This window comes from Pantherophis guttatus, chromosome 6 (assembly GCF_059756535.1).
Source record: "Pantherophis guttatus breed Tessera chromosome 6, ASM5975653v1, whole genome shotgun sequence".
NCBI lineage: Eukaryota > Metazoa > Chordata > Lepidosauria > Squamata > Colubridae > Pantherophis > Pantherophis guttatus.
The window spans coordinates 78,278,470-78,300,000 of record NC_142068.1 but is presented as its reverse complement, the minus strand read 5'-3'; the positions used below and the strand labels follow the sequence as shown (position 1 = coordinate 78,300,000).

The window sequence follows — 21,531 nt, the reverse complement described above, 5'->3', positions numbered from 1 at the left end:
CCGCTTCCTTGCCTCCGATCGCCAGCCAGCCTCCTGCCACACTGCCCAAGGTGTCCCGCACGCAGAAGCAACCCAGGAGCCAGGAGAACTGGAGAACTCGGGGCTCCGCTGGGGAGGACCGAGACGGGCGGAGCAGAGCGAAAGGAGGGAGTGGGGGGTGGGGGACGGGGGACGGGAGGGAGTTCCCGACGGCCTACGCAACTACAGGGCTCGGGCTGGGAGGAAAACGTGGCGGCGTTAGCCCGCTTCCTGATCTTCGGAGCTGGAGTCTCTCGCCGCGCTGGTTTGACGATCGTCGAGCGATCCGACCGCCCTTCCTTGCGTGTCGTTGCTTGGACGCTGCGTTAACGCACCTGGGCTTTTAGGAAATTGTGCCGAATAGAGGGCAAATCCAATAAGTCTTTTGGCCTCTCTCTCTCTCTCTTCCCAAAGCAGGAATAGAATAGAGCTGGAAGGGACCTTGGAAGGGTCTTACTTACTTACTTACTTACTAATTAATTAATTAATTAATCCATATATTAATCCATTAATTAATTAATTAATTAATGAAACTTGTATGCCGCCCTATCTCCAATGGACTCGGGGCGGCTCACAACAATTAAAGCAAAAGAAACAAACCATTAAAACGAAATTCCAGGTTAAAATTAACAAAAATTCAATAAAAACCCAGTTAAAATTCTATTAAAACCCCCCACATCCGTCCAGGGCGGCCAGGTGAAATAGCCACGTTTTCAGGCCGTGGCGGAAAGAGCGAAGGTCGCGGGGGGCCACCCGGAGCTCCAGAGGGAGTTAACGTTGCAGTTTGGAATATTCCTTAGAACAGAGTTTGGAGATGTACTTTTCAATTATATTATGGCGGGGGGGGGGGGGGTTGTGTGTAAAAGAGAGGGGGGGTATTTGATATTTATAAATTTCTGTGGAATGGCACAGACTTTTTCTTGGATAAAGTCTTGAAGAATTCTTACTTACACTACAAGCCTACCTTCGTATTATATTCTTCACCACTGAAATGGAACAGTGTTAAAATCAAACATGGAACGCTATCCTTTTAATATTCCATTACTTTGTAAAACAATCACCTTTCCCAATTAAATTGCTTTGGGACCAAGCAGAAGCAACTGTGCTGTACGACAATGACATTAGACAGATTAACAGAGATGGAAGGGACCTTGTAGGTCTTCTAGGCCAACCCCACCCCTACCCCCACCCGCCGGAGAGAAGCATCCTAGAACTAAGGAGAAATTTCTTGACGGTGAGAACAATCAACCAGTGAATAGCTTGTCCTCAGAGGTTGTGGGTGCTCCATCACCCACAACCTCTGGCAGCTTTTAAGAAGAGACTGGACAACCATTTGTCTTGTGTGATATAGGTTCTCCTGCTTGACCAGGGAGGTAGGACTAGAAGACCTTCAAGATCCCTTTCAACTCTGATGATGTTCTGTTCTAAATGTGCACAAGACAGAGGAGCTTTAGCTTAACAGAATAACACAACAGAGTTGGAAGGGACCTTGTAGGTTATCGTCCAACCCCCCACCCAAGCAGGAGACCCTACACCATTTCTGACAGATGGCAGTCCAGTCTCTTCTTGAAAGCTTCCAGTGATGAAGCTCCCACAACTTCTGAAGGCAACTTCTGTTCCATTGGTTGATTGCTCTCACTGTCAGAAAATTTCTCCTTATTTCTAGGTTGAATCTCTCCTTGATCGGTTTCCATCCATTATTCCTTGTCCGGCCTTCGGGTGCTTTGGAAAATAGCTTGACCCCTTCCTCTCTGTGGCAGCCCCTCAAATATTGGAACACTGCTATCATGTCTCCCCTGATCCTTCTCTTCACTAGACAAGCCATGCCCAGTTCCTGTAACCGTTCTTGATATGTTTTAGCCTCCAATCACTTAATCATCCTGGTTGCTCTTCTCTGCACTTTTTCTAGAGTCTTAACATCTGTTTTATATCATGGCGACCAAAACTGGATGCAGTATTCTAGGTGTGGTCTTACTAAGGCTTTATAGAGTGGAATTAGGACCTTACTTGATCTTGATTGTATGCCTCTGTTAATGCAATTTTTTTAAAAAAAATTTTTTAATTTGATTTATATGCCGCCCTTCTCCGGAGACTCAGGGCGGCTTACAATGTGCTCAGCAATAGCCTTCATCCTTTTGTATATTTATACAAAGTCAGTTTATTGCCCCCACAACTGGGTCCTCAATTTACCTACCTTAGAAAGGATGGAAGGCTGAGTCAACCTTGAGCCTTGGCGAGATTCGAACCTGCAGTGATTGCAGGCAGCTGGTCTTAATAACCAGCTTAATAACAGCATGCCTTAGACCACTGTCCTACCAAGGCTCCTATTTAGGATTGCATTGGCTTTTTTGGCTGCTGCTGCACACTGCTGGCTCATATTTAGCTGGTTGTCCACTAAGACTCCAAGATCCCTCTCACAGTTACTGCTATTAAGCCTGGTTTCACCCAGTCTTTATGTGTATTTATGATTTTTCTTGCCTAAGTGTAAGACTTTACTTTTCTGTACATTGAATTTCATTTTGTTAGATTGGGTTCAAGTCTGTCAAGATCCAGCCTATCATCTAGGGTGTTGGCTATTCCTGCCAGCTTACTCTCATCCACATTTTTCTAGAGTATCTGGAAAGAATGTCCAGGAAAAAGCCATCTGTGATTTGAGGTTATGATTAAAGAGAACTTGTGGGCCATGGTCATTTCTACAGTCTTAGTACTAAATGGATGTTCTAGCATGCCAGGTGCTTCCTTTAATCTAATTTAGCTTCTAATAAGTATATTAAACTCATTTGCCCTGATCCTATGCTTGCCTAGGGACAGCTGCTCCTTTTTTGTAGGCACATGCCAACAAACTCAAGTTGGGATTTGCTGACGTTTATCTGCAATTTATTGATTTATTGCCAAAGCCAAACGGAGAATCAGATGGGTTTTAAACAATGGCTATTGGACATATTTTATTTATATATGCAGTGAATTAGCTTTCTCTCTGACTTCAAGGGAGCAAAAACCATCAGAAATCAGATGGAATTTCCGATTCTGGCCTCCATAGATGGACATGATTCTTCTACAATGACTTCAAGGTGGTGTTTCACGAAACAACACAGAACACTTTTCTTCTAAGATCTGCAATGGGGAAAGGATGAAATGGGAACCAGCTATGAGCTTCCTTCATAAAATCAGAACCATAGACACATTTGCAATTATTGTGGAGAATTACAATCTGTTCCAGAGCTGTGTGACCCTCAGCTCTGGGACCAAAAATTGTCTATGCCTAGACCAGGGGTTGGCAACCTTAAACCCCCAAAGAGCCCCAAAGATCCTAACCGGAAGCCCCCCTTTCAATTCTGGAGCCGACCGGAAGTCCAGTTCCCCGACCATAGAGTCTCCTCCTAGTGCGATGTCCTTTTTCTTCTACCTGTCCTAACCAAAAGCCTTCTCAATTGTGGAGCTGACTGGAAAACCCGCCCCTTGCCATAGAGTCTCCTCCTGGCGCACTGTGCTTCCCCCCCCAAATCAGAGGCTCCTCTCAAAATTGTGGCGCCGACCAGCGATAGGGAGCCGCAGCAGAGGGATGAAAGAGCCACATGCAGCTCCAGAGCCACGGGTTGCTGACACCTGGCCTAGACAATGGACCACATCAATTGTGCCTTTTTAGATAGTCCTTGAAATGCTGGTGATGAACAGAAGAAGGGGGGGAAAGTTCCTTTGATTTTTTTTCCCTCCCACATCCAGAGGAGATCATCCACTTCGGGCATGAAGTATAAACTTCCAAGATGGCAACATTGGTGGAATGCAAGTATTGCTGCTCTCTGAGTTTTAATCTCAAAAGAGTTGGAAAAGTGTTCTCATTTGGGTACAGGAGAGTTTTTTTGCTTCATTAAACTAACATGCAGCTGTTAAAGATGCTGAGCTTGTCAGCTGGAAAGCTGAAAGCCCGGCGTTCAAGACCCGAGCACTGTGTGATGGGGTGGGTTCCTGTTATTTGCCCCAGCTCCTGCCCACCTAGCCGTTCAAAAGCATTTAAATGTGAGTAGATAAATAGGCACCACTTCAGTGGGATAGGACGGTAACAATGTTCTGTGTGCCTCGGCATATAGTCATGCTGGCAGCATGACCACGGAAGTGTCTTCAGACAACGCTGGCTCCCTCAGCTAAGAAACAGAGATAAGCATTGTGTGAAGTTTCTGAAAGATGCCCTAGTTAATTCATGAGCTCCCTAGAATGGGACACAATTGGACAAGGGAAACCTTTATGCTTATCTTCTTACATTTATCTTCACATATAGATCATCTAGAACTCAACTTGGTGTCAAACTCAAGGCCCGCAGGCCAGATCCAGCCAGCAGGGTGGTTAGATCTGACTCGCAGGGCCGCCCTGGAATCAGCGAAGGATTGGCCCGCGGTGCCTCTGCCAGCAAAAAAGGAGCCTGGGAGGGCTGCACGCAGTCCGCCCCCCGGGCTCAATTTTCGCTGGCAGTGGGCTGCAGGAGGCCGTCGCAGATGAAAATGGAGCAAGTGACATTGAGCTGGTCACGCCTCTCCTGGCCACGCCCCCCCTGCCAGTGATGGTATTCAACCGGTTCTATCTGGATTGGGCGAACCGGTAGCCACGGCTGTGGGAAGCTCCGCCCGCCCACCCACCCAGACGTCATCACATCCTGTTTTTGATGCTCTGCACATGTGCGAAAGGCCCTGCGCATGCGCAGAGGTGGCGTGTGCTCACATTTGTGAACCGGTACCAAAGGTAAGCAGATACCACCCTTGCCACCCCCCTGATGTGGCCCTCAATGGAATTGAGTTTGACACCTCTGATTTAGAACAAATAACCAGAAAACTCTTTTTATGTTGACCCAAATAAAGGTTATGGAGAGTTCAATTTAATTCCTGGTGACTATTTGCCTATATTCATCAGTCCTACTATTTTATTTTTTTTATTAGTACAGAAGCCATGGTGGCGCAGTGGTTAGAATGCAGTATTGCAAGCAAACTCTGCCCACTGAGAGGTGTTCGATCCTCACTGGCTCAAGGTAAATTCAGCCTTCCATCCTTCCGAGGTCAATAAAATGAGGACCCAGGTTGTTGGGGGCAATAGGCTGACTCTGTAAACCGCTTAGAGCAGGGGTGTCAAACTCAAGGCCCGCGGCCTGGAAATACCAAAGGACCGGCCCTCTGCTGGCCAAAACAGGCCACGTAAGGTCCCCCTGCGGCCTGTTTTCGACTTCCCCAGCCAGCCAAAAATGGGCTGCACGGGAGGTCTCCGCGCGGCCTGTTTTGGGCCAGCAGAGCGCTGCTGGAGGTTGGGGAGGCCAAAAATGGGTCATGCAGAGGAGTACTACAATGCTGATCTGGCGCTCAAAGAAATACAGTTTGACACCCCTGGCTTAGAGCTGTAAAGCACTGTGAAGCGGTATATAAGTCTAGGCGCTATTGCTGTTGCTACAGAAATGGCATACCTTTATCTTCCAGGTGGTATTGTTCTGCTTAGGTGTCCACGAAGATAAGGAATAAGTATTATGTCTGCCCTCTTGAGCTTCTAGGGGCAAAGAGTGATATAAACCTAGCAGGGAATCTGCAGCCTGTTGCAAGGGATGTTGGAAGTTGTAGTTCAGAAAGAGGGGAAAGGCCCAAAATTTGTGAGGTTACGGCCTTGTCTGAAACACGCTGGGCTTGGCAGCTTGGCTCTACTGTCTCGGAGATATTTCTTCTGCTTCTCTTCTCAGAGAGGAGGACAGACTGTCTCCTGTAACCTGTAGATTAGCTTCAGAAATGTTATCAGACAGGGAACATTATCCCAGCACTGAAACAACCCAACACTAAAGGGAGATTCAGTTGCCAACCTAATTTGGCTTTGGAACCGTGGGTGGAGGGGAACAGGCAGTCAGCTTCTGGCCTTGGGCAGAATTCAGCGGTGGAGAAAGCTCTGCTGCCTTTGTAAAAGCTCTCCTTTTTCTACTGTCCTTTGAAGAAGTGTTATTTTTGAGTCTTTTGGCTTCAACTGATGCAAACGATTATTGTTCTGTCCTTCTGCTTTGATCACAGAGATGTGTCAGACACTTCAATAGAAAAAAAAAACGCTGGTCCTAAAAAGTATGCACGTAAAATAAAAATAGGTGCTGTTTAGTTGAAATACGTAGCCCTTCGGTTGTGACTTGACACCCAGTAATCAGTAAATAAGCCCCTCCGGAACATGGGTCATATTCAGTAGTGAAATTCAGATTTTTTTTTACTATCGGTTCTGTGGGTCAGGCTTGATGGGCGTGGTGTGACTCGGTGGGCATGGCAGGGGAAGGATATTGCAAAATCTCCATTCCCACCCTACTCTGGGGCCAGCCAGAGGTGGTATTTGCCGGTTCTCCGAACTACTCAAAATTTCCACTACCGGTTCTCCAGAACCTGCTGGATTTCATCCCTGGTCTTGTTCCTGAGAAGATCAATCAATCGGAATCGAGTTGAAAGGGACCTTGGAGGTCTTCTAGTCCAACCCCCTCCTCAAGCAGGAGAACCCTATACCATTTCAGACAAGTGACTGTCCAATCTCTTTTTAAAAGTTTCCAGTGTTGAAACACCCACAACTTCTGAAGGCAAGCTGTTCCACTGGTTAACTGTCCTCACTGTTAGGAAGTTTCTCCTTAATTCCAGGTTGCTTCTCTCCTTGATTACTTTCGACCAGGGGTGGGTTCTAAAATTTTTTACTACCAGTTCTGTGGGCATGGCTTATTTTGTGGGCATGGCTTGATGGTCATGTGACAATTCTTTAGGATTTAGCAGAGGTACTGGTCTATCAGGCTTTTAACTGCTTGCAGAGCTGTACTGGTCTACCCATTTGTTTTTGGAGCGTCCTGGTCTACCCATTTGTTCTTGGAGCATCCCGATCTACCCATTTGTTCTTGGAGCATCCCGATCTACCCATTTGTTTTTGGAGGCACCGGTCTACTCATTTGTTTTTGGAGGCAGCGGTCTACCACCACAATGCCTTTTAACACTGATCAGCTGTACGGCGGCCCTTTGAAGCCCCGCAGCAAGAGTTTAAACAGTTTTTTTCCTTCTAGCCGTCAGCTGGGACTCGGGAGGCAGTGAATAGATTGGGGGCGGGGCCAAATAAAAGGTAAGAATAATGCGGGTGGGGCAGGAGGGCCCAGCTCCCGAACAAAGAGAACCGGTTCGGTGATGTCATATCGTCACCGCTACTGGCTCGGCCGAACCAGGCTGAACCGCCAGGAACCCACCACTGGTTTTGATCCATCGTTTCTTGTCTTGCCTTCTGGTGCTTTGGAAAATAGGTTGACCCCCTTCTTCTTTGTGGCAGCACCTCCAATATTGAAACACTGCTATCATGTCCACCCCTAGTTCTTCATTTCTTTAGACTGGCCATACCCAATTCCTGCAACCTTTCTTCATATGTTTTTGTCTCCAGGCTCTTTTTTTTTTTTTTTTAATTGATTTATATGCCGCCCTTCTCCGGAGACTCAGGGCGGCTTACAATGCGTTAAGCAATAGCCTTCATCCTTTTGTATATTTATACAAAGTCAGTTTATTGCCCCCATAATCTGGGTCCTCATTTTATCTACCTTAGAAAGGATGGAAGGCTGAGTCAACCTTGAGCCTGGTGAGATTTGAACTTGCAGTAATTGCAGGCAGCAGATGTAAGTGAAGGTTAATAACAGAGCTTTAGTCTGCTGAGCCACCAGAGCCCTTAATCATCTTAGTTGCTCTTCTTGGCACTTTTTCAAAAATCTCAATATCTTTTTTTTTTTGTAATGTGGTGACCAAAACTGGATTCAGTATTCCAGATGTGGCCTTACTAAGAGGGCTGTGAAGATATTTACAGACCCCTCGCATCCTGGACATAAACTGTTTCAACTCCTACCCTCAAAACGACGCTATAGAGCACTGCACACCAAAACAACTAGATATAAGAACAGTTTTTCCCGAACGCCATCACTCTGCTAAACAAATAATTCCCTCAACACTGTCAAACTAGTTACTAAGTCTGCATTACTATTAATCTTCTCATAGTTCCTATAAACCGTCTCCTCCCGCTTATGACTGTATGACTGTAACCTTGTTACAGTCCTTAAGATTTATATTGATATTGTTTCCTGATTGCTTATTTGTACCCTATGACTATCATTAAGTGTTGTACCTTATGATTCTTGACGAATGTATCTTTTCTTTTTATGTACACTGAGAGCATATGCACCAAAGACAAATTTCTTGTGTGTCCAATCACATTTGGCCAATAAAGAAAGAATTCTATTCTATTCTATTCTATTCTATTCTATTCTATTCTATTCTATTCTATTCTATTCTATTCTATTCTATTCTATTCTATTCTATTTATGAAGCGGTACTAATACTTCATGTGATTTTGATTCTATGCCTCTGTTTATACAACCAAGGATTGGTTGCCACAACTGCCCAAAAATCTCATGATATTCAGCTATTCACAGAGTCCCTCTGTGAGGGAGAGTGGCAATTTCTAAACATGATAAATACATTAAAAATAAATATTGCACCTGCAGTCTATTGCAAGTTCTCCATTTCTTTGAATGGGTGTCATCCCGCTCTGAGACTTAAGCAACAGCTAACATGTTCAGAAACTTACTCTATACAGACCTGGTTCTTCTGTCCAGCTGAGTAGTAAATTGGATGGGCGATGGTTTGACTCTTAGACTGAGAATTACCGCTCTCCCTTTAGTGCAACTTTTAGCTGTTTTTCCAGCACACACAACAGGAAGTCACTGCTAGTCAGAAAAAAAATAAATAAATCCAATTGATTTGATTCCACTGCTGAATGTTCAAAGAGGAGTGTGTGACCACAATCGTAATATTTTGGGTCCTTGAGATTTACAGTTTGTGGGATAATATTGCAATGGAGAACTGTGACAAAGAAGTACCTGCTATTCAGATCAGCCTATCTACAGTATATCAGTCTAGGAATACAGTTGGGACAGTGGTGGGATTCAAAAATTTTAACTACCAGTTCTGTAGGTGTGGCTTGGTGGGCGTGGCATGACTTGGTGGACGTGACTTGGTGGGAGAGGATTCTGTAAAATCTCCATTCCTTCCCCACTCCAGGGGAAGGTTACCGCAAAATCCCTATTTCCTCCCGATCAGCTGGGACTCGGGAGGCAGAGAATAGATGGGGGCGGGGCCAGTGGTGGGTTCCTCCCGGTTCGCCGAGCCGGTAGCAGTGACAATATGACGTCACTGAACCGGTTTTGGCCCCCCCACTCCTCCCCACATTATTCTTACCTTTTATTTGGATCCACCCCCAATCTATTGCTGCCTCCTGAGTCCCAGCTGATGGGCTATAGGGAAAAAAACTGTTTAAACTCTTGCTGTGGGGCTTCAAAGGGCCGCCTTACAGCTGATCAGTGGTAAAAGGCAGTTTGGTGTAGACCGGTGCCTCCAAAAACAAATGAGTAGATTGGTGCCTGCAAAAATAAATGGGTAGACCAGTGCCTGCAAAAATACATGAGTAGACCGGTACAGCTCTGCAAGCAGTTAAAAGCCTGGTAGACCGGTATCTCTGCTAAATCCTAAAGAATTGTCACATGACCATCAAGCCACGCCCACAAAATAAGCCACGCCCACAGAACCGCTAGTAAAAAAATTTAGAATCCACCCCTGGGCGGGGCCAGTCAGAGGTGGTATTTACCGGTTCTCCGAACTACTCAAAATTTCTGCCACCAGTTCTCCAGAACTGGTTAGAACCTGCTGAATACCTCCTCTGAGTTGGGAGCCCCAGGAGGCTTATTGTTATGGAAGGCTATCATCTTAAACAAGGGGAAAATGTTATCTGAATTGAATGGGCTATTTCTTCCTAATATAGAACATAGAAACATAGGGTTGGAAGGGACCTCAGAGGTCTTGTACTCCAACCCTCTGCTTAAGGCAGGAGACCTTAAACCATCCCAGTGAAATGGTTATCCAATCTTATTTTTGAAAACCTCCAGTGACAAAAGCATCCAAAATTCCAGGAGGTAAGCTGTTCCATTGAGTAACTGTTCTCACTGTGAAAAAAATATCTCCTTACTTCTAAATTGGATCTCTCTTTGATGAGTTTTCAACCATAACTTCTTGCCTAGCCCCCAGGTGCTTTAGAGCAGAGGTGTCACTCGATTTCATTGAGGGCCGCATCAGGGTTGTGTTTGACCTCAGGGGGCTGGGGTGGGCGTGGCCAGGGTGGGCGTGGCCAGCTTGTCGTCACTTGTGTTGGGGGCACCTGTGGTGGCCTGAGTGCTCTCCCAGTGAAAACAGGCTCCCAAACTCCATTTTCACCTGCAATGGCCTCCTGCAACCCCCTGCCAGCAAAAATGGAGCTCGGGTGGGCTGCAGGCAGCCCTCCTGAGCTCTGTTTTCACTGCAGAGGCACTGCAGAGGCAGGCCAGTCTGCTATTTCCAGGGCGGCCCACAGGCCAGATCTAAGCACCCCGTGGGCCGGATTTGGCCTCCAGGCCTTGAATTTGACACTCCTGCTTTACAGAATACCATATTTTGTTGAGTATAAGATGCCTAAAAGAGGTGGAAATGTTGGTGGGTCTTATACACCGAATGCAGCCATTTTTGGCCTCCCAAAGCCCCGTCATGCTTGTCCCATTTTTGCGAAAAATGGGCCTGTTTTTCACAAAAACAGGGTGCGCAGAAGGTTTGGGAGGCCTGCAGAGTGCTCCTGTGGGCCGGGGAGGGCAAAAACTTTTTTTTCTTACTTACCTCTTCAAAATCTTGGTGCATTGTACCCAGCCCCACGTCCCGGCCACTCGCCTCAAAGGCCTCAAAAAGGTATTATTCCCCTCTTTATTTATTTATTAATTACTACTGAACATCCAAAATAGGCTGAAAATGACCTGAAAAACGGCCTCAAAAACAGCCCAAAAACAGGTGGAGACAAGGCCAGCTGGTGGTGGGATTAGCCAGTTCACCGAACTGGGCAGAATTTTAACAACCGGTTCGCCCGAACCAGTCTGAACCGGCTGAATCCCACCTCTGCTCTTCCTCCTGTTCCACAAGGTTATTCCTATTTCCCATTCCATCAGAGCTGTGAGATGCTAGCATGGTAATAACAGCAAATGGGAGAAAGTCAAATACTCAGCAACAGAGATTTTTCCATGAAGGAAAGCAGGCTTCAAACTTTGCTGAGCTCCGTTCTTTCAACTGCAAAACAGAAGTCAATAGTTTCCTGCTGATCATCGGCCATTCTGGTGGGAGTCAGCCCTGACGCGACGATGCTCAGGGCTGCCATTCAGATGGGGCCAGGAGACTCACAGATGGATCCAATGCCGCTTGTGTATTTGTCCGGGCCACGCCAGCACTGGTGCCCCCGTCGCCATGCCAGACACGGCATGAAGCCCCCGTCACTGCTGTGACCACTGCCATGTTCCCAGAAGCCGATGCTGCCATCTCCACTGTACAGCTGAGAGGTGGGGCCACTAGACAGCTGACAAAGCGAAGCCTCGGTGTGTTTGCTGAGTCTCGGCTTGTCTAAGGAACTACCCGGCCAGGCTGGATTAAGGGGTGGGGTGTCGGCTGAGTTGCAAGCTGAACTTGTGTTAGGGGCAATGCTAGGGGGTGGAGTCATGGGTGGAGCACAGGAAACTTTAAAAAGGTGGTGGGGAGCACTGCGCAATAGCACTGACTATTTTCTCAATGTGATTGATTGTTGGATCGTGCCAGAGTGCCAGATAAAAGATTGCTATGGCCAGGAACCTGGTTTGTCTTCTTTCCAGGCGCCAGTCTGGAACCTGACAGTGGGTTTGCTAGGAACTGTCCAACCAATTCGGAAATGGAGGCATCAGCTCTCTGCTCTATTTGTGGTGGGAATCCAACTTTTTGCAGAGAGAGTTGGCCTGCCTTTGGATTTAGTGACTGGAGACCTTTGGGTTTGGATGTTGGTCTGAAATAAACAACTTTCCAACTGAACTGGCAAGGTGTGATACCAGCGAAGAATGATTCAGCTGTTACACCCCAGTTCTGAGTTAAAATTAAAATTTTTAAAAATTAAATTAAATTGAAAAATCCAGTGACTCTCAGTGTTAGACCAACCGACTGGATCCCCTGTTGGGAAGATTGCTAAGGACATTCTCCCATGGTTCTAGTAAGCGAAGCCGAGATATTACTCCGTTTGTTGTGATGGAACGTATTAGATATTGTTGTAGTTGGGCAAAAGATGACAGCAGCTGCTTAGCAAATTCTTCTCATCCATTGCCAGCAAAGGACTGTTTCACAGAGGACAAATTTATGACACCAAATGTGTGTATGCAGAGAAAAAGAAGTGCGGATTGGACATATGTTGGGAAGCAACAGAGAAACAGCCCAACCTATAAATATTCAGCATCCCTAAGTAAACATTTCCTTCTGCTCCCATTCTTTTTTTTTTTTTTAATATATTTTGAATATAAGAATGAAATCTGGAGCGAATTTACAGTGATACAAACAATATATATATATTTTCCCCCCAGCTTCCTTACTTTCCCCCTCCTATACTAGTTGCTAGGAATTGGTCTGCTCCAAGCTGATGTTTATTATATTATGAAGGGAAATTGTGGTCATGAAAATTTTCAAGTACAGGAAGCATTTGAATAAGGTTTTGTCTATGCGAGATGAAAGAAGATAAGATTAGAATATTCTGAGGTGGGAAGAAGGAAGGAAAGGAAGGAAGGAAGGAAGGAAGGAGGAAGGAAGGAAGGAAGGAAGGAAGGAAGGAAGGAAGGAAGGAAGGAAGGAAGGATTCACAGATTGCTTTTTACAAACATCACCTGAAGGTTAGAGAAGAGACCGCTTGCCTGCGGCTGATTACTTTTAATACATCTCTTGCAATCATTTGGTTGAGATGAATGGCCATAGAAATTAAGTCAGTCTTCCTCATGAGTGAACGGAGAAATTGCTGCTTTTTGCAAAGGGATTTTGAAACTTGAAAAGCAATGATGGGATTGATTTCCCCGAAGAAACCATTGCTACTGTTCGAAATTTCCTTTAGTAGCTCGTGAAGGTGGCTACTAGAGCCGTGCAATTTCTCTATATGGAGATTCACCAAAGACCACCAGCACAACATGAGGACTTGTTACTGAGTACTCAGCAATAGATCTTAGTCTGGGGCAATGCAACCATCTCACCAATGTAAATTAGGCTGCTTATTTTTACACGGATACACATTACATCAATTTATCGCCCTTATATCCTGCCTTTCCTTCAGGAAATTAAAGCCAAGCTACACATTACTTTTTATTATTATTATTACACATTACATGACGCGATGGCTTGGTGGCCAAGACGCTGAGCTTGTCGATTGAAAGGTCGGCAGTTCAGCGGTTCGAATCCCTAGTGCCGCGTAATGGGGTGAGCTCCCGTTACTTATCCCAGCTTCTGCCAACCTAGCAGTTCGAAAGCACTTAAAAAATGCAAGTAGAAAAATAGGGACCACTTTGGTGGGAAGGTAACAGTGTTCCGTGTGCCTTTGGAGTTTAGTCATGCTGGCCACATGACCACGGAGACCACGTTTTTGGACAGTGCTGGCTCTTTGGCTTTGAAACAGAGATGAGCGCCGCCCCCTAGAGTCGGGAACAACTAGCACATATGAATGAGGGGAACCTTTACCTTTACACATTACTATGTGTGAAAGAACTGTGAGAAAATGACTATTGGCTCATCGCTTGTAGGAGAAGGAGTGGCTGAACCTGGAGGTGGAGTTAAGAGAGAGATCAGCCTAGAATCCCTGCGCAGCCACTCTGCTTGTGTCTACACAGAGATTCCAGGCTGATCCCTGTTCTAACTCCACCCCCCACATTCTGTCACTCCCTCTCCTGCATCCCCCCACATTCCACAATGCAATCCAGCTGTGTAAAGAAGGTGAGATGCCAGTGTTGGTCAAATCAATGGCAAGGATGTAAAGATGGCTACCGTATTTTTCAGAGTATAAGACGCACCTTTCCCCCCCCTAAATATGGGTGAAAATTTAGGTGCGTCTTATAGACCAAATACGGGCGTTTTGGTCTTCCAAACCCTCCGTGCCTCATGTTTTCGCCCTCTCAGGCCCCCAGAAGCACTCTGCAGTGCTCCGCATGGCCCATTTTCCCCAAAAATGTTTTTCGAGAAAACGGGCCATGCAGAGCACTGCAGAGTGCTTCTGGGGGCCTGAGAGGGCGAAAATGCGATGCACAGAGGGCTTGGGAGCCCCAAAACAGGCCCGTTTTTGGTGAAAACACGCCATGTGGAGCACCGCAGAGTACTTCTGGGGGCTGGGGAGGGCGAAAATCTGACAAGCAGAGGCCAAAAATGACTTTTTTCTTGTTTTCCTCCTGTAAATTTAGGTGCATCTTGTAGTCTGAAAAATACGGTAACTTGGTGACATTTTCTTGACAAAAATCTCAACAACTGTTGTGGCTCCATTACCGGAGCCTGTGTCATAGTCAGGAGAGGACTCCGAGAGTGAAGGGGAGGAGTTGGCAAGGCCTCCCTCTCCAGGACCCTCCTCTCTGGCAATGCCTTCGGTGTCTGCCGAAGGGCAAGAGATAGGGCCGGGGCCAAGCACGTCCACGCAGCCACAGATGGACAGTGATGAGGGTAATGAGTCTTGGCTGGACCCACGCCAGCATCGCAGGGATAAGCGCGTGCAACAGAAGAAAAGGCGTGCCCGAGATTAGGCTGAGTCACTGGACCACACCCCACAGGATATAAAAGGGAGCGTGATGGCCAGTCAAAACTTGTGACGAACAAAGCTGAAAGCTTCCACACCATTCTGCATTGCCGGACTTTTGCTTTAAGACTTTGCTGGAGAATCTCTGGACTTGATTTAATTCCGTAATTATTGAGCTGCTTTTCTTTGATGAATCAGAAGTGGGGAGAAGTTATCTCTCCTCTTTGTAAATAATAAACTCTTGGCAGGCAGCCACTAGGTTGTTGCCAAGTTCCGTTATCATAAGGAAAAGGATTTTGCCGGCTGGTTTGGTCTTTAACTCCTGAACGTCTGTTGGTGTGTGCGCGTGGGGTTGGGGACAGAACAACAACAAAAAAGAAAGCTGTTTTTAGGCTCTGCTCTTGCTGTAGTCTAATCCAATCCCAGTTGAAAACCATCCCAATATTCTCCCTCCTGCCCCAGACAAAGAAAAGAAGAAAAATAACATTGGTGGATTCAGCAGATGGATTTCTACCATGAAATATCCAGGGCCTGCTTACATGGATTCTAAAGCCAACCTTGGCTTAGTTCTAACTATCTAAAACTAGGTTATATTCTTAAATAATAATCTAAGCTGCCTGTGCAGTTTTCTTGGCTTGATACGGATGTGGTTTGCCTGCTGTTTCCCAACACAGGTAGTTCTCGACTTACAACAGTTCGTTTAGTGACCCTTCAAAGTTCCAACAGCACTGAAAAAAGTGACTTCAAGACCGTTCTTCACACTTACGACCGTTGCAGCATCCCCATGGTCACGTGATCAAAATTCAGATACTTGCCAACTGACTCACATTTATGATGGTTGCAATGTCTCGGGGTCACGTGATCACTTTTTGCAACCTTCTGACAAGCAAAGTCACTGAGGAAGCCAGATTCATTTAACAATCATATTACTAACTTAACAACTGCGGCGATTCATTTTAGCGACGGTGGCAAGAAAGGTTGTAAAATGGGGCAAAACTCACTTAACAAATATCTCGCTTAGCAACGGAAGTTTTGGGCTCAATTATGGTCGTAAGTTGAGGACTATCTGTGGGTTTTTTTTTAATTTCTTGATCTACCTTTAGCCCTGGAATACCGAAGTAGTGTCCCATATAAGGATCTGTTATTAAATACCACTTCACTAGATGGCACAGAGAGGCTGAAAGGGATAGGTTGACCGATGGCTACTTAATGTATTCTTGTCACAGGCAAGCTCAGAATAGAAATAGGAATAGGAATAGAATAGTACAGAGTAGCATAGTGTAGTGTAGTGTAGTGTAGTGTAGTGTAGAGTAGAGTAGAGTAGAGTAGAGTAGAGTAGAGTAGAGTAGAGTAGAGTAGAATATTTATTTATTTATTTATTTATTTATTTATTTATTTATTTATTTATTTATTTATTTATTTATTTATTTATTTAATTTCTATACCGCCCTTTTCCCGAAGGACTCAGGGCGGTGAACAGCCTAATTAAAAACACAAAGACAGACAAAATTTAAAAATTATTAAAATTATTAAATGATAGGCCCAATTTATAAAACCCCAAATTTAAAATCCTATTTAAAACCAATTAAAATCTTTACATTGATAGCCCAGCCTGGTGGAACAACAAGGTTTTGAGGGCACAGCGAAATACACGGAGATCAGAGATTTTATGAATTTCTGGGGGGAGTTCATTCCAAAGGGCAGGGGCTCCCACAGAGAAGGCCCTCCCCCTGGGTGTTGTCAGCCGACATAATTTGGCCGATGGCACCCTGAGGAGACCCTCTCTGTGGGAGCGAACTGGCCGGTGGGAGGCTACTGGTGGCAGAAGACGGTCTCGAAGGTATCCAGGTCCAATGCCATGGAGCGCTTTAAAGGTGGTAACCAACACCTTGAATCGCACCTGGAAGACCACTGGGAGCCAGTGCAGCTCGCGCAGGAGGGGTGTCACGTGGGCACAACGAGTTGCACCCATAACCATAGAATAGAGTAGAATAGAAGAGTTGGAAGGGACCTTGGAGGTCTTCTAGTCCAACCCCCCTGTTTAGGTAAGAAACCCTACACTATTTTAGGCAAATGGTTATCCAACATCTTCTTAAAAACTTTCAGTGTTGGAGCATTCACAACAGCAGGGACTAAGCTTCCATCTCATAACATCATGCATAGTGCTAAGTACAGGGGAGAATCTATATGTTACACTAACTCAAGGTGGTAACTGAATAATTATAACAGTGGGGTTTATATCAAAAGTCTAGTCATAAACTCTGATAGGCAACCTGTGGCCCCTAAACTAAACATTAAACTTTATTTTTTACTTCATGAACAGCTCATCAACTACTTATAACTGCTCAAAATCATCATCAGCAAAAGCTTCGTGTTTTAGTGTAAACTTAAGCTACATGTAATGGTCATGTGTATGGCATAACTCAGCCCATCCTCTATAATTGCACTAACCAGCATGATCCTAGGACTTCCCCAAACTGGGAACCAGGGGTGAAATCCAGCAGGTTCTGACAAGGTCTGGAGAACTGGTAGCAGAAACTTTGAGAAGTTCAGAGAACCGGCAAATGCCACCTGTGGCTGGCCCCAGAGTAAGGTGGGAATGGAGATTTTGCAGTATCCTTCCTCCAGGAGTGGGGAGGGAATGGGGATTTTGCAGTATCCTTTCCCAGGAGTGGGGAGGGAATGGGGATTTTGCAGTATCCTTCCCCAGCCACGCCCACCAAGCCACGCCCACCAAGCCATGCCCACAGAACTGGTAGTAAAAAAATTTGGATTTCACCACTGCTGGGAACCTTTGTCATTAAAGAACCTGTTATAAACTCTGGCTAACAAACCACTATGGCTGGCCTCACACCACCAGGTAAGCCGAATCCAAACCACATTATGGTTTACTGTAATATTGTTGGCTTTAGGTTAATGTGACAAGCAGATAGGTGAGCTCCACCTAATTTAATACTCTCCAATCATTATCAACCATATCATATTCCAGCACAATTAAATGTTTTAAGCAAATAAAACAACAAGCAGACAAAAATAAAAGCAACATCCACCATCCAAAACAACCTCATGTAGAGCTGAACATGAGATGAATTTTATTCCAACTTCAAAGAAAAATAGAGATGACTGAGACAGCATCAATGGAAGATATAAACTGTCAATCAGAAGTGTTGAGGCTTCTGTGATTCTATTTTGAAAATAAACCTTTCATCGTGACCTTGCAGTCCAGAATGGCTGCATTCTAAAACACGCAGTCTTAAGTCTGTCCCAGAGATCTTTAAGTATATCAATAAAAAAGGAATATATTCTCTGGATGCCATTTCTGATACTGTACACTCAGACTGCCATACCTGAACACAAGAGAGAGAATCGACAGCGGAGGGACGGGGAGAGAGTTTTAGTTAGAATTATTCAGCTTTTGAATTTACTTGTGGTGTGGGGCTTAGGATAGGGTACCTTCAATTGTGTGAAAAATATTTCTCCCTCACTGTAAGGCGTGTCTGTGTGAGTGTGTGTGTGTGTGTGTGAGAGAGAGAGAGAAAAGAAGAAGAAAGTGGGGGGAGAAAGAAAACAGAAAGGAAGGAAGGAAGAGAAAGAGAGGAAGAGAAAGAATCAAAGAAAAAAGAGAAAGAAAGAAGGAAAGAAAAAGGAAGAAAGGAAGGGAAAGAGAGAGAGAAAGAAGGAAGGAAGGAAGGAAGGAAGGAAGGAAAGGAAGGAAGAAAGAGAAAGGAAGAAAGAGAAAGAGAGAAAGAGAAAGAAACAAAGAAAGAAACAAAGAAAGAGAAAAAGGAAGGAAGGAAGGGAAAGAGAGAGAGAAAGAAGGAAGGAAAAGAAGGAAGGAAGGAAGGAAGGAAGAAAGAAAGAAAAAAGGAAGGAAGGACGGTAGGAAGGGAAAGAGAGAGAGAGAAGGAAGGAAGAGAAAGAAAGAAAAAGGAAGGAAGGAAGGGAAAGAGAGAGAGAGAAAGAAGGAAGGAAAGGAAGGAAGGAAGAGAAAGAAAGAAAAAAAGGAAGGAAGGACGGTAGGAAGGAAAAGAGAGAGAGAAGGAAGGAAAGAAGGAAAGGAAGGAAGGAAGGAAGAGAAAGAAAGAAAGAAAGAAAGAAAGAAAAAGGAAGGAAGGAAGGGAAAGAGAGAGAGAAAGAAGGAAGGAAAGGAAGGAAGGAAGAGAAAGAAAGAAAAAAAGGAAGGAAGGGAAAGAAAGGAAGAAAGAGAAAGAAAGAAAGAAAGAAACAAAGAAAGAGAAAAAGAAAGGAAGGAAGGGAAAGAGAGAGAGAGAAAGAAGGAAGGAAAGGAAGGAAGGAAGGAAGAGAAAGAAAGAGAGAAACAAACAAAGAGAATAACAAAGGAAGGAAGGAAGGAAGGAAGGAAGGAAGGAAGAAAGAAAGAAAGAAAGAAAGAAAGAAAGAAAGAAAGAAAGAAAGAAAGAAACAACTGGTTCATGAAGATGAGTTAGGGAAAATGAAATGCAGTGTCCTAGAAATGAGCGCCTGGCTACTTAACAAACTCCCTCTTACTTTTCCATCCTTAACTCAACTGTCTTTAAGTTTTTCCTTTAATCTTCCATTTCTTGTCGCTGCTATCCAAGTGGATGGACCGATCGGATGCAGCCCAAGTCCTCCTGCCCTCCTTCTTCTAAATCCTGATTTCTTCGTATTTTATTCTCCTTCCCAAGTACCGGCTGTGTGTAAAAATGAATTGCCTAGTTACTACCGTGGATCTCTAGCTTTGCATAATAGGTTTTTTAATTATTATTATTATTATTATTATTATTATTATTATTATTATTATTATTATTATTATTCGTTGAAGCTCTTGCTGCTCCTTTTAAGCTCCTTGCTTTACCTCTGGGCTCTTGTCTTGACACGGTTATTAATGATACACGAGAAAACAACGATAGACTTAAATGTTCAATGGCCCATGTAATGCCAACAGAACTGTTTCCTCCTCCATCGCCACTCCCGCTTTTAACCAGTTCAATTTGGATCCGTCTCAGCCGCTACTACAGCAGGAACAACAACAACAACAACAGGATTTACTGCTCAGTTAAAAATAACGGGGGAATTCAATGCCAAATGAAACAAGGCAAGCCCACCTCTCTCTTTTAAAAGCAACCGTCCCCGTGGCAGTAAAAGAAATCTACACAAGAGGGCGCTAGGTAGCCTTAACCTCAGGATATAGATACAGCACAGCTGCTTAAAATTAAGACTTCAGGCGACAACTGTATAAGTCCGTTTTCTAAAATGTTAGGAAAGCGGGAGGAGGGAAGAAGGGGGAGTCGCAGAGGCTGGACTGTAGCCCTCAGATATCCAGCAACAAAAAAGCTTAATTGACAAGAGTCGAAGACCCTGTTGTTCCGCCAGGCCGGGCTATCAACATAATAATTTTAAATTGGGGTTTTTTAAATTTTTGGGGTTTTAAATCGGCCAAATCTATTTAATTATTTTAATTTTTAATCATTGTTGTGTCTTGTGTTTTTAAATTGGCTGTACACCGCCCTGAGTCCTTCGGGAGAAGGGCGGTATAGAAATAAAATTATTATTATTATTTATTGGTTAATCTTTAGTGAGATTCACAGCCTTTGAAGCTGGTTAATAGCTCAGCAGCTCGAGTCCTAACCAAGGACCTAGGAACTGTTAAGGTATCGTCGGAGGATGTAAGCTGTTCCGAGTAAGGTGGTTTTTTGTAGAGTCAAAATGTTCAAGTCCGGCAAATTTAGAATTTCTAAATAGCGGGGTAGCCCTTTGGGTATTGCTCCGAGGGCTCCAATTACAATCGGGACAACACACGATTTCTTTTTCCACAGTCGCTCAACTTCAATTTGTAAGTCCCGGTACTTTGTGATTTTTTCTTGCTGCTTATCTTCAATTCGTGCATCACCAGGTATTGCAATGTCAATGAACCATACTTTTTTCTTTTCAACTATTGTTGTGTTGTGGACCAAGTGCCTGTCAGTCTGAATCCTGAAGTCCCACAAGATCTTGAGTTTCTCATTCTCTAAAACTTTCTCAACCTGATGTTCCCAGTGGTTTTTGCTGTACTCAAATCCAAACTTCTGGCACAATTTCCAGTGAATGATTTTAGCAACACGGTCATGGCGTTGTAGGTAGTCAGTTTGTGAAATTTTGCTGCACCCACTGATCAGATTATTATTATTATTATTATTATTATTATTATTATTATTATTATTATTATTATTATTATTATTATTATTATTATTAGGGATGAGGCTGTTGTCAAGCAGCCATGACTCTAAAACAGAGGTCTTCAAACTTGGCAGCTTTAAGACTTGTGGACTTCAACTCCCAGAATTCTCCAGCCAGCTACGCTATGGAGAATATGCTGGCTGGAGAATTCTGGGAGTTGAAGTCCACAAGTCTTAAAGCTGCCTAGTTTGGGGATCCCTGCTCTAACACAACAGAGCCCTAGGTAAGTCTAAAAGGTGAAAATATGATCCTGGACGTTTGACTTTAAAAAGCAAAAATCAAACTCAAACAGCAGGGAAGAGCGTTCTCTTTTCCTTCAGACCCACCATTCAAACCCTTCTTCTGATGGCTGCAATTTGGTCAGGGGAGAATTCCAGTGGGTGTTAATGTCTCTCGCCTATCAAACAGTAATTTATGATTTGTCAGATTTTTTTTTTGAAGTGCTTTTCAAAGGGAGAAGAAAAAAACACCTTTGTTTTTTTTTCCTCCCAAACACATCCGTTTTTTTAAAAAAAAATGTTTCCCCTTTTCTTACCTCCTCTTCTCATTAGTGATGCTAATGCCATCGGATTCATCATGTCATGGGTCACTTGTTTTTTCAAGGCCGAGAAAACCATCCATCTTGCCAAGGGTGAGCTTCTTTGGCTCAGAAGAAATTCACTCTGAAGTCACACGAGTTGATTGTTGAGG

General features: G+C 44.5%; 1 protein-coding gene across 2 annotated transcripts in view; it reads right to left on the bottom strand.

Annotated features, from left to right (window-relative positions):
- The window catches only part of UNC5B (unc-5 netrin receptor B), a 261,779-nt gene extending 261,613 nt beyond the window's left edge, over nt 1–166 (bottom strand). Inside the window, exon 1 of one of the 2 annotated variants that reach the window (XM_060682249.2) lies at nt 1–166. This exon is cut by the window's left edge and continues 542 nt beyond it. The gene's annotated coding sequence lies outside the window, so the exon portion shown is untranslated. The other variant, XM_060682250.2, reaches the window with a different exon arrangement.
- Between the last annotated feature and the right edge of the window lie 21,365 nt (nt 167–21,531).